The following is an 11576-nucleotide window of genomic DNA, read 5'->3' on the forward strand; positions in this document are numbered from 1 at the left end:
TATATTTCACAAGGCTATATGATAAAAAATACAAAAAACTATATATTTAAGGTATTGTCTGACTATATGTGTCTTGTTGTGGGTTATAATTTTTACATTTGAATGCAGCTGTAATTAAAAATATCTGCTTTATTCACAACCTTCATTAGGGATTCATTATTATATAATTACATATTTGAGTAATGCTTGATTACACATTGTAGGATGTTGATATTTAAATAAAAAAATATCCCTTTATTAATTAACTTACTATTTAAGGTAAATAATTTACAAAAAAGCAGAATGTATGTGTGTATACATATTTTTAAATCATAGAATTTCAGAAGGCTTTATGAAAAAGATGTTTAAAACAAAAACAAAACAAAAAAAACAACCTAGTAATTGAAGGGCTTGTCTGACTATTATAATTTTAACATTTGAATGCAGCTGTCATTAAGAAAATCTGCTTTATTCTCTATCTTCATTAAGGGTTAATTTCTACATGATTACATATATGACCAATGCTAATTTAGTAGTATCAGATATTGTCTATTGGCTACTACGCTATAACATTTTTGTTCCATGTTTTTTTAAAATACAATTTTCTTCTACTTTTTGTGTTGCATACACAACATATAAACCTACTGGGATCAATAAATAAATTAACAGCTAGAAATAGAAATATGCACCACAGTGTAGCGGTTCAAAAGATTCGGTTCCAATAACAGAGCTGAACTTCCCATCAGTATGTTCGTTCGTCACTGTACTTTTCCAGGTGTATTCTGGGAAAATGAAGGGGGAAAAACGCTGTGGAGTGTTTTGCTGCAACATGAGAAGGGGTGTGGTTAATGTAAGGCTGCAGTGAGTGGACGATCCTATTTTGCTGCAGAGAGGAGGTAGTTTGAGGTTGTCTTGCATTATATGTATTTTATTCAAGTAAAACTTTTCATTTTCTTATGTATATGCTTTATTATGACATGTTTTAGTGGGCTAAGAATGTAAAACAGAAGAAAAAGAAAATGTTAATTAAATTAAAAGAAATATATAAGTAAAAAAGCACCCTTGCAAAGTTACAGGAACCGATTTTCATTTGCTCTGGTTACACCCCAACTTGAATGCTTCTTTAGAAAGTCCAAATACCAACTGGTGCCAACTAGATAATAAAAAAAAAGAGTGGAAGAAATGCCTTTGTCTCTAAATGTCTCGAAGACATAAATGAAAGCACGATCAATTTTGTTATGACTCCCCACTGTCTACTGTTCTGAATTTAATGTGGTAAGGAATGATGCGGTCAGAGCCTTATCTCAGATCTAATCTCTGTACAAGTACATCAAGTATTGAAATGAACAAATATCCCAAATGAGTTGTATGATAAAATTAGCTCCACCATAACCATAATCCATGCCAATGATGTACAGTGTGAATAATATTTTATTGCGAGGTTATGGTTTGTGTTTGACAAATCAAACCGCTGTTCTGTATTAATAGATAGATAGATAGATAGATAGATATACTTTATTTATCCCAAGCTGGGAAATTACAGCGTAGCAGCAGCATTACACACAGAGACAATGACAACACAATTAAATAATAACATTGAGACATACTTCAAGCAATAAAATATAAAAATACAATAAAATACAATAAAAAATAAAGTGTCTAAAGAAGGAGTATGTATTAAGGAGTAGAAAAGAATTCCAGTAGAATGTTGTATACATATTAGTTGCCATTTATGTGAACTGGCCCTTTAATCCTTGTAATATTTCATCATTTAAACTCCCCCTAGAGGTCACTGTAGTGCAATAATTTAATTTATGCAAATGGAAACAAATTTATGTTTACCCCTTCTTTCTTTTCTTTTTAAACTCTCTCACCACCATGTTTATCACTTCAGTCAAAATTCTTGCAACAAAAACTCAAATTTGCCACCAAACTGCGCACTCCTGTGGCCTACAGTACATGAAGTCAGCGTACAAGAGGTCACTGTAACCCCTTGTAACCTTGAGTAGCATTGCAACAGTGTAAATAGGAAGCAGTTCTTCAAATGCCTGCCCTTGTGCTGTTCTCTAACACTCCTATTGAATTATGCAAACAAGGGAACACTTTCCATATGGGAACGAAAGGGACAAATACCAAAATTACCGGAAGGCATTGTAATAACATAAAATAAGGACATATTTCTTTTCATATAGAAACACATAATAATAGTCCTTTGGCTGCCAAAAACTAATTCCCAGACAAAGAAATGTACAACAAATTATCCTGCATAGTGATGATTTCGTCAGGTTGACGTCAGTGAGTTCTCACCCTCTTTTACTGTACTGTAGTAAGTACAATTTTGGGGTACTTGTACTTTACTTGGGCATTTCCATATATGTAACTTTAAACTTCTATTTCACTACATTTTAGCCACAAATATTGTAGTTTTTATTCCAATACATTAAGCTGCCAGCTTTAGTTACTGTAAAGTGATGCTTACATAAATGCACCAATAATAATAATAATACAATAATATATTAATAATACATAAAACAATCTGAGAGGGTTTATTCTGCAGAACGAGTATTTTTGACACTTTAAGTACATTTTGATGCTGATACTTTTTATGGTATCAGTACTTTTACTTAAGGGATCGAAATACTTCTTCTACCATTGCTTTAAGGCCTCTTAAAACTGTTGTAAATCTCTGATAACAGAAGTTCCAGAGTAATGCATCATTCTCTAAAACAGGCTTAAAGTCATGTTTTTAAGTACTTCACATAAAAAAGGAGATAAGATAAAATTTTATTGACCTCCAGGGGGGAACTTCTTTACACCAGCAAAAAGACAGCAATAGTACAGATAAATAGAGAAGGTAAAAAATAAGAGGTGTATATAAACCAAAATAAATAAGCAATGGGATAAAAAAAAAATGGAAAAACTACAAAAATATATGGAAACAAAGATTGCATGGCTGTTGATGTGATTAATTATTTGTCTGTATTCATATGGAGATATAACTATGATGATATAAAATGTACTGAAACAAAAATCAGAACATATTAAATATAGTATAATATGATGAATTATGATATATGGAATATGAGATATAGTATAAGGTGAAAGGTAGCATAATACAATATAACAATATGTAATACAGCACGCTTTATAACATTTTTGGGTAACGCTTTATAATAAGGTCCTTAATAACCATTAATTAACAAGTAATAAGGCATTGTTCTCGCTTTAGATCCGGTAGCTGCAAAAAGCATAGTTAACTTATAGTTAACTTATAATAGATGAGCAATAAAGTATATTTTAAAGGAACACTCCACCGTTTTTTCATATTAAAACATGTTATTCGGGTAAGTAAGACGAGTTGATACAGACCTCTTGCGTCTCAATGCGTGCACTCAATCGCCCTGGCGCGCGGAGCTACTTGGCTAGCACTTAGCTTAGCCCAGTTCATTCATTAGGATCCACACAGATGGACAGTTAGAAGCGACCAAACTCCTCCACGTTTTCCCTATTTAAATACAGCTACACGAGTAGTTAAACGACCAAGTAAGTAAGCGGATAAAAAGGATAACTATAATGTATGGCGGAATAGCACTTGGGAGCACTTCGACTCGGCGCAGTAATATCATCACTTCCGCTCCCTCTCACTTCCGTCAGGAGTGATGATATTACTGCGCCGAGTCGAAGTGCTCCCAAGTGCTATTCCGCCATACATTATAGTTATCCTTTTTATCCGCTTCGAAAAGCGCCACGTTTTATTTTGTGTCGCCATACTTGGTCGTTTAACTACTCGTGTAGCTGTATTTAAATAGGGAAAACGTGGAGGAGTTTGGTCGCTTCTAACTGTCCATCTGTTTGGATCCTAATGAATGAACTGGGCTAAGCTAAGTGCTAGCCAAGTAGCTCCGCGCGCCAGGGCGATTGAGTGCACGCATTGAGACGCAAGAGGTCTGTATCAACTCGTCTTACTTACCCGAATAACATGTTTTAATATGAAAAAACGGTGGAGTGTTCCTTTAATATCAATAAGCAAACAAAATAAGATTAATATAGGCATGGCAAAGACATAATAGGTGGGTCATGGGTGTTTGTAATGCTATTATGAACAATTATAAGATACTCATGAGGCTTTTATTAATATTCTTAAGCATTTGCAAACTGTTAACAAGTTTCTTATTAGTGCTTATAAATCTCTTATAACCTGCTATTAGCTGTATTATAATGCCATTATTAACACTTATATAAGCTTATTAACACACAATAATGTTAATAAGCATCTTTAATATAAAAGTGTTACCCATTTTTGTTACCTGTTCAGTAGAGATACCTTCAGTTTCAAGGTGGCAGGCAGGAGGAGAGAGGAGAAGTGCAGACACAAAATATAGAAATGCGAAGAGCCCGTAGAACTGGGGTACAACTAGGCATTATGGAAAAAATCGATGCATCTCATGAACTAAAACATTGGTATTGTTGAGTCAGTTTTAACACTAGAGAAGACATCAATACTTCAAATAAGGGGTGAAAAAATACCACCTGATTGCAATGTTATCACAATATTGAATGGACATTTTCAGCTGTTATGTGCGAGTAGGGGCCTGCTCCATCTGAAAGTAAGTTGTTATCAGCCATTAAAATTAATGTGTGTTGTTGGCGGTGCCCTCTAGTGGCTTTGTTAATTATGAATGACGCCATGCAACGGGGGAAGCAAGGAAACGGAGATTCTCTCCTAGGGCAGGTGGGAGGGGATGTGGACTATCAAACTAACCCAGGAATTTCACCCAAGAGACCGGGGTTCATGTCCCATGTGATTAAAAAAAGTAAACGGTGTTATTTGAAGTAACGTCACTTAACTGTAAATATGTATCTTCTTTGCTTCCAGCATTTACTTGCATTCATTTTTCTTTTTTAACCTTTCTTTTATAGCTCCTAACCAGGAACTTTTTCTCCCAAACATACAGAAGTCGCTTTGTTCCGCAAACCTTACCAAACTGCTGCCTCTTAACTAAACGTAACTACTCAGTTTTCAGCCACAGGCCGCTGAAAGGGCTGATAACAACTACAAAGTGAAGCAGGCCACTACTTGCCCATACTTATTGGATTGATAGCTGCCAAAGGATTCAATCTTGTGATAACATTTTCAAAACAGGCGGAAAAAAAACCCTGGAGACAAACAGAAATGCAATCTGCAACAAGTCATAACACGACTTGTTTTTCTTACTGAAAATAAACTCCATTAAAGAGTATGGTGAAAGGGCAACCTTGTTTGATTTGAGTTCAGCGTGTTTGAAAGGGTTTAATAACTTGAGCCTGAGCAATAGAAAGAGAGTGAGAAGCTCTGCCAAAACAGCCAGCGAGGTCACTGGCCTGATCCAGGCGCAGCTATCTGAAATCTGTGAGAGGCCTGCTGGTGAAGGCCAGTGCCTCTGTGTGCTGCTCTGGTTACATCCTTAGATGGTAGTTTAAGCTGATGTGTCTAGAGTGGCTCAACATAAAAGAGAATCAATAGAGACTCCTCTCTTCCCTCTGCAGTTAGTTCAGTTTGCTCACAAAATTATGCTGTCTCCTCTGCAAGTTTGCCCTGAGAAAACTCCGTCTCTGATCTCATTAATGAATCTTTGACATGTTTATGATGTTTGTAATATATTTATGTTGTTATTTTAAACTACCTCTGAACCATGTGTGGGAGACAGATAAGTTGGATCCAAATAATACAAATTAAATATAAATTCTGTATAACAAGTACATTTTAACATATAAGAGAAGAGAAGATATGACTTTATTTAGCCCGCAGTGTTGAAATGTTGAAGTTGTCACAGCAGCTCAAGATACAAGCACATAGATATAGAAGACAGCATAAAGAATATAAAAAATAAGACATAAACACACATTCGATACACATTATATACATACATTTCTGCTATTTGGCATTTATTATGAATATAATATTCATATATATATGTTTGGTGTTTTCCTGAGAGTACTGTGTATTTCCTGTGCATTTTTACAGATATTGCACATTGGAGAAAACATGTTTTAGCATGTTAAATAGGTCAAGTAAATTTTGATGCTGATACTTTTGTATTTTTACTTAAGTACTTTGAATGCAGGACTTTTACTTATAGTTGAGTAATTTCACAGTGTGGTATTAGTACTTTGACTTAAGTAAGGGATCTGAATGCTTCCTCAACCACTGCTGGTCGGTATTCCAGGATGTAACTACGTTTCGGTGAAACAAAGGACAATACTGTTTCTGTTAACTTAAATATGTGTATGATATATGTACGGCATACATTAATAGAAAAATATAGCCTACAGAATTGCTGTCTGTAAAAAACAGAAGAGAAAGTTCAGAAGGAAACTGAGCTATGCCTATATATACTGTAAAAAAAAAAGTTCATTTAACCTTTAACATTGTTGTTTGTTCTGTCTTGGAATTTCAAATAAAGGTACTGAGCTTCCAAGTGATCACACGAGTGGCTCCTGACCATTTAATTGCCTATGCGGGTCAAAGTCAATGCCCGGGCTCTTCCTTTTAGTCTGTTAATCCTGTATTTAACCTGGTAGCTTTAATGGAGATCACCTGGTAGCTTTTTTAATTAGAGACCTTGGTGCAAATAAGAACACAGTGTAAAAGCACTGGCAAAAAAAATAAATTTAAACACACAGTTATTTACGCAACAGACTAATTATTTCTACATTAAGGACGATAATTGAAATTTGCAGTCAGAGAGCCTTGGCGTCATTTTTCAAATCTTCAAATGGAATGAGAGATTTTAATTTGAGACTCAGACAGGAAACTCAACTCATTAAAAATGATCAGAACGTCAGTATGATGAAACAGTGAGTCATTGTTTTAGTTATATGTGACAACTGTGAGTGTTATAATGGAGATCAGACAATGAATAAGGAGGCACATCTCAACATATTCACTTTAAAAACACATGATTGGACCCTCACACTCACTCAGGGACACAATATGTCATTTTCTGTTGCTAGAGGTCCCTTAATCGAAATAGTAACAAAAGACAGAGTTTCAATATGCTCCAGCTGCAGCATGTAGCACCTGCAGTCATTTTCTTCCTTGTTCATCGTTCAGGAGGTTTTTATCAGGAGCCGAATTATCCGCAGTGGTCTGCTCCACTTCAAAGCAAACAGATCCAGTGATTAAAACAGGTAAAAACACGAAATAAAGCAGTTTCATTTTACATTACATTACATGTCATTTAGCAGACGCTTTTGTCCAAAGCGACTTACAATAAGTGCATTCAACCTGAAGGCACTAGACATAGACCATAGGAATCAAGTAAGTACATAACTTTAAGAGCTAACTGTCATTGCTACAGGAGTGCTATATGTTAAAAAAGAAAAGAAGAGAAAAGAAGAAGAAGAAGAAGAGCAATTTTTTTTTTTTTAATATATATATGTGTTAGGTGACCATGGCTTAACCGAGGTATTGTTGGAAGAGATAGGTCTTCAGCCTGCGGCGGAAGATGTACAGGCTGTCTGAGGTCCTGATGTCGGTAGGGAGCTTGTTCCACCATTTGGGAGCCAAGATAGAGAAAAGTCTGGAAGAGGTTTTGAGGCGAGTTGACCCACGGAGGGTGGGAGTCGCCAGCTGTTTGGCTGATGCAGAGCGTAGAGGACGGGCAGGGGTGTAGAGTTTGACAAGGTCCTGGATGTAAGTAGGACCTGAACCGTTAGCAGCAGAGTACGCCAGAGCTAGAGTCTTGAAGCGTATCCGCGCAGCCACAGGTAGCCAGTGCAGGGAGCGGAGGAGGGGTGTTGTGTGTGAAAATTTGGGAAGATTGAAGACCAATCGAGCAGCTGCATTCTGGATGAGTTGCAGAGGTCGGATGGCTTTGGCAGGCAGACCTGCCATGAGGGAGTTGCAGTAGTCCAGGCGTGAGATGACCAGTGCCTGGACCAGGACCTGAGCTGCCTTCTGAGTGAGAAACGGACGGATTCTCCTGATGTTATGCAGCAAGAATCTGCAAGATCTGGTGGTGGCGGTGATGTTTGTGGAGAGGGTTTCATGTTTCATGTTAATGGGCCTGTTGGTTTACTGTATACATCAGGCTTATTTCAGGTAGTCTGAGTCATTTTCAGTACATTCGCTTCCTTAAAGCAAATTCAGGTAGTTTCCCAGCATAAGTTTAAATTGCCATGTAGTAACTGAGATTAGACTGTGCTGAATGTGCTTTAAGGAATCAAATCAACTGAAAAAGATTCAGAATATCCATCGGGACTACCAGGAGCTGAATTATCCACAGAGTTCTCCTTCTCTCCAAAACAAATGAACCCGGTGATTTAAACCAGTAAAAACACTGAAAAAAACCCAAACAGTTTTACATTAAAAGTCTGTGATTCTCCAATGCTGTTCAGCACACAGCTGCTGCTCAGCTCGTATCTCTGATAATTTAAGATCAGATATACAATGATTCAAATTCTTCCTCTGATTGAAATATAGAGTTAAAAACGACCAAGATCTTATATGCGTATCATATAAATGGGGCTAAAAACTGCATGAAAGTGAGTTTATTGCAAGTTCTGGCAGACATCCACAACATTGACGCATGCACAAAGGGGATATGACGCCATGACAGTCAGCCTAATGAAACAGACCGATGCCTTGTTTAAATGAAAGATTTCTCTGGTTTTGAGAATGTGTTGCATAACTCAACAAAATGTATAACATAGGTTTAGTGATTTTTAGACATTTAACCCATAAGAACCCATGGTGACACCCGTGTAACAAAACGTTAAATCTTCTATTTTTTGTTACTAGGCTAAGTTTAAACCCATTTAACAATTCTAATCCGTTAATAGGGTGTCCTGTATTGCATTTAACTTGTTTTGACCATATTTCCTGCACAAATTAAAGTCACAATTTTGATAAACAAAAAGACACATGGTTATTTGTATTTATTTATTATCGATTTATTATTATTATGCTACTTAAAAACAAATCTAAAAAATAATTTGTTGTTAAACAGAACTAATAATGTCACAATTTTGATAGATGTTGTGGAGATGCAGAGAAAAAGGCAAATTTGTGTCTAGTTTTTTTTTATTTTAAAATACGAAATATTATAAACATAAATACTATAAGCGCCCAATGTAATGTTTACATGTCTGTCACATCACAGATCTTTTACATTTAGGGATAGTGTTTTTGAAAACACATCAGAAATGGTGGTATATCCCCTATAACTTTCCTTTAAGGATAACTGGGTCTGGGTTCTTATGGGTTAAATGCAGAAAAAAAGTTGCATTTCCTACTTTTAGCTGTATATCTATAGTGCTTTGTCAATGTCTTCTGCTCAGCTGCATGATATCACTGTGTTTTCTTTTTACTTACTGCACACAAATACATGAACTATTAGTATGATCAAGGTCAAGTTGGCAGCAGAGAAGTCTACCATGTGTTCCTCGGGTGGCATTACAGCTTCTCCATTGCTCAGCTGCCTATGTGTGCATTTTGTGCAACTGTGGTTTTATTATTGGATCAATAGCAAAGCAATTGCACTTCATTCAGTATGTACGGTACATGCTGCCAGAAGACGTTCCTCTGTGGTCATCTATGGCTGATGGATAAATGCACAGTAATGATTCTGGCTCCAGCTTGTCTTGAGTAAAGCAGTGTGATCAGAGTGTGTTTAATAGTGAGGTCTTTGTAAAGGCTCACATGAGGGTTTTGGCCACAAGGAAAATAAATCAGATGGAAGATTCAGATTTAGTCCTTTACAAGTGAAAATAAGAATTAATAATTCAGGCAGGTTTCATAACTGTGGCTCTCAGATTTTTTCTCTCTCTGGATGTCGATGAAACTCGGCTCTTCTAGTATTCATGGTGACTTCTGTGTCCTGGGGCAGCTCTCAGAGTCTCTCGCAGCTCATTCGGAGCAAGATACCAAATGAGTCATTTGGGAGATATAAAACTCAAATATCTGAGGTCATTTTGCAGTTCTCTGAAACAGACAAACTTAAATCCAACAAATTTCAAATTACATTTATTTCATCCAATAAAGATGAGATCAAGTGATAATCAACTTCGCTTGCCTTTTTTCTCTGTTATGGGTCGGATTGCTTTGAAATGGAGTCAAATAACATTGCAATATTTGTAATGAGTAACAAAATCCAGTGAATTTAAAAAAAATGATAATCTAATTTGAAAACTTTTGTATAACTTTCAAATCAAACACTTACAATTATTACAACTTGTACTAAAAAAGGTTTTAGCTCCACAAATATAAAAACCCTGCAAGTTCATGGAAAGAGTGACTATAAAGCATCTTTTAAAAAAACAAAAACATATAAGTTGTATCCCTGTATGTCAGATACACTTTTCATTTGCTAATTGAAAAAAATCATATTTTAAAGTAATAAAAAGATCAGGTAACAATTGGCAATGTTAATAATCTTAATTGCACTTTTTTTTGTATTTATTCAAATGCAGTCTGGACTGATTAAAGTTATGTTTATAATCTGATTATGTTATCTCAATTAAATGTAGCCTATCAATACCCAACCCTGTAAATGTATAGATCTATATTTATGTCTTAACTCCTAAATGACACTGGACAAGCGTGTGTGTGTGTGTGTGTGTGTGTGTGTGTGTCTAGGGCATATCTCGTATGTGGCTTGCACATGGCACAAAGGTGTGGATCCTTGATTTTGAAGATTTTTGAATTCATTTTTCAAAGTATCATTATTATACGTACATAATATATACGTACATACATTATAATACGTAGGACGTGTTGCGGCATTGCACTGTTTCCGATCGGACGCCGTTTAGGGGAGCTCCGCCCCATTGTGTGATAGGCCTACATCTGGTCAGTAACACAATTCACTCTGGATTTCCACCCTGACTCATCTCATCTGTAAGTCTATTTAGCCTACCTATCTCTCAGAGTTTTAAAGTGCGCTACAAGATTCAATTTTCCAATAATATTTGAATAGTTTCCAGCAAATATCAATGTTCAATGTGTATGTGCTGGATGTTGTGTGTACCTTATGAAAAGTAAGTGTTTTATGGAGTTGCAGACATGTAGTGGTCTGCATGTAATGTGCAAATTCTGTTATTCACATCAATCTGTTTGTGCTGCATGTAAACTTATTCCCTCCTATATCTGTGTCTGTATATATGTCTAACCATGTTGAATGATTAAGTTTCTTTTTCTTAAAATAACTATTTCTGTGTCTCTTTATATCTCACTGTACATCCATGTATTACCCAATATACACTTTTTATATTAACACTACACAAGAGTATTACACCTCATGGTACATCCCACTTTCACACACAACCTCATTTGGCCATAATTGAAAAATCTACTTAATCTCCCACTATAGGAATACATACTTCCTACGGGCACTGCACTAGTGATGTTAAATACAGTGTCTGAGGTCTTCATAAAGATAACTAAATTATATTTTAATTAAATGTATTTTTTTATTTACCCAATACTATCCAGAGCTGTAAACGATATATATTGTTTACTGAAGAAATTATAATAAAATGTAAATTACGAAATATAAATGTAGATATACCTACATTTTCATATATAAAAAATGCTGAGAGAACGGCTCAGATTACAT

This window comes from Centropristis striata, chromosome 11, assembly GCF_030273125.1.
Source record: "Centropristis striata isolate RG_2023a ecotype Rhode Island chromosome 11, C.striata_1.0, whole genome shotgun sequence".
NCBI lineage: Eukaryota > Metazoa > Chordata > Actinopteri > Perciformes > Serranidae > Centropristis > Centropristis striata.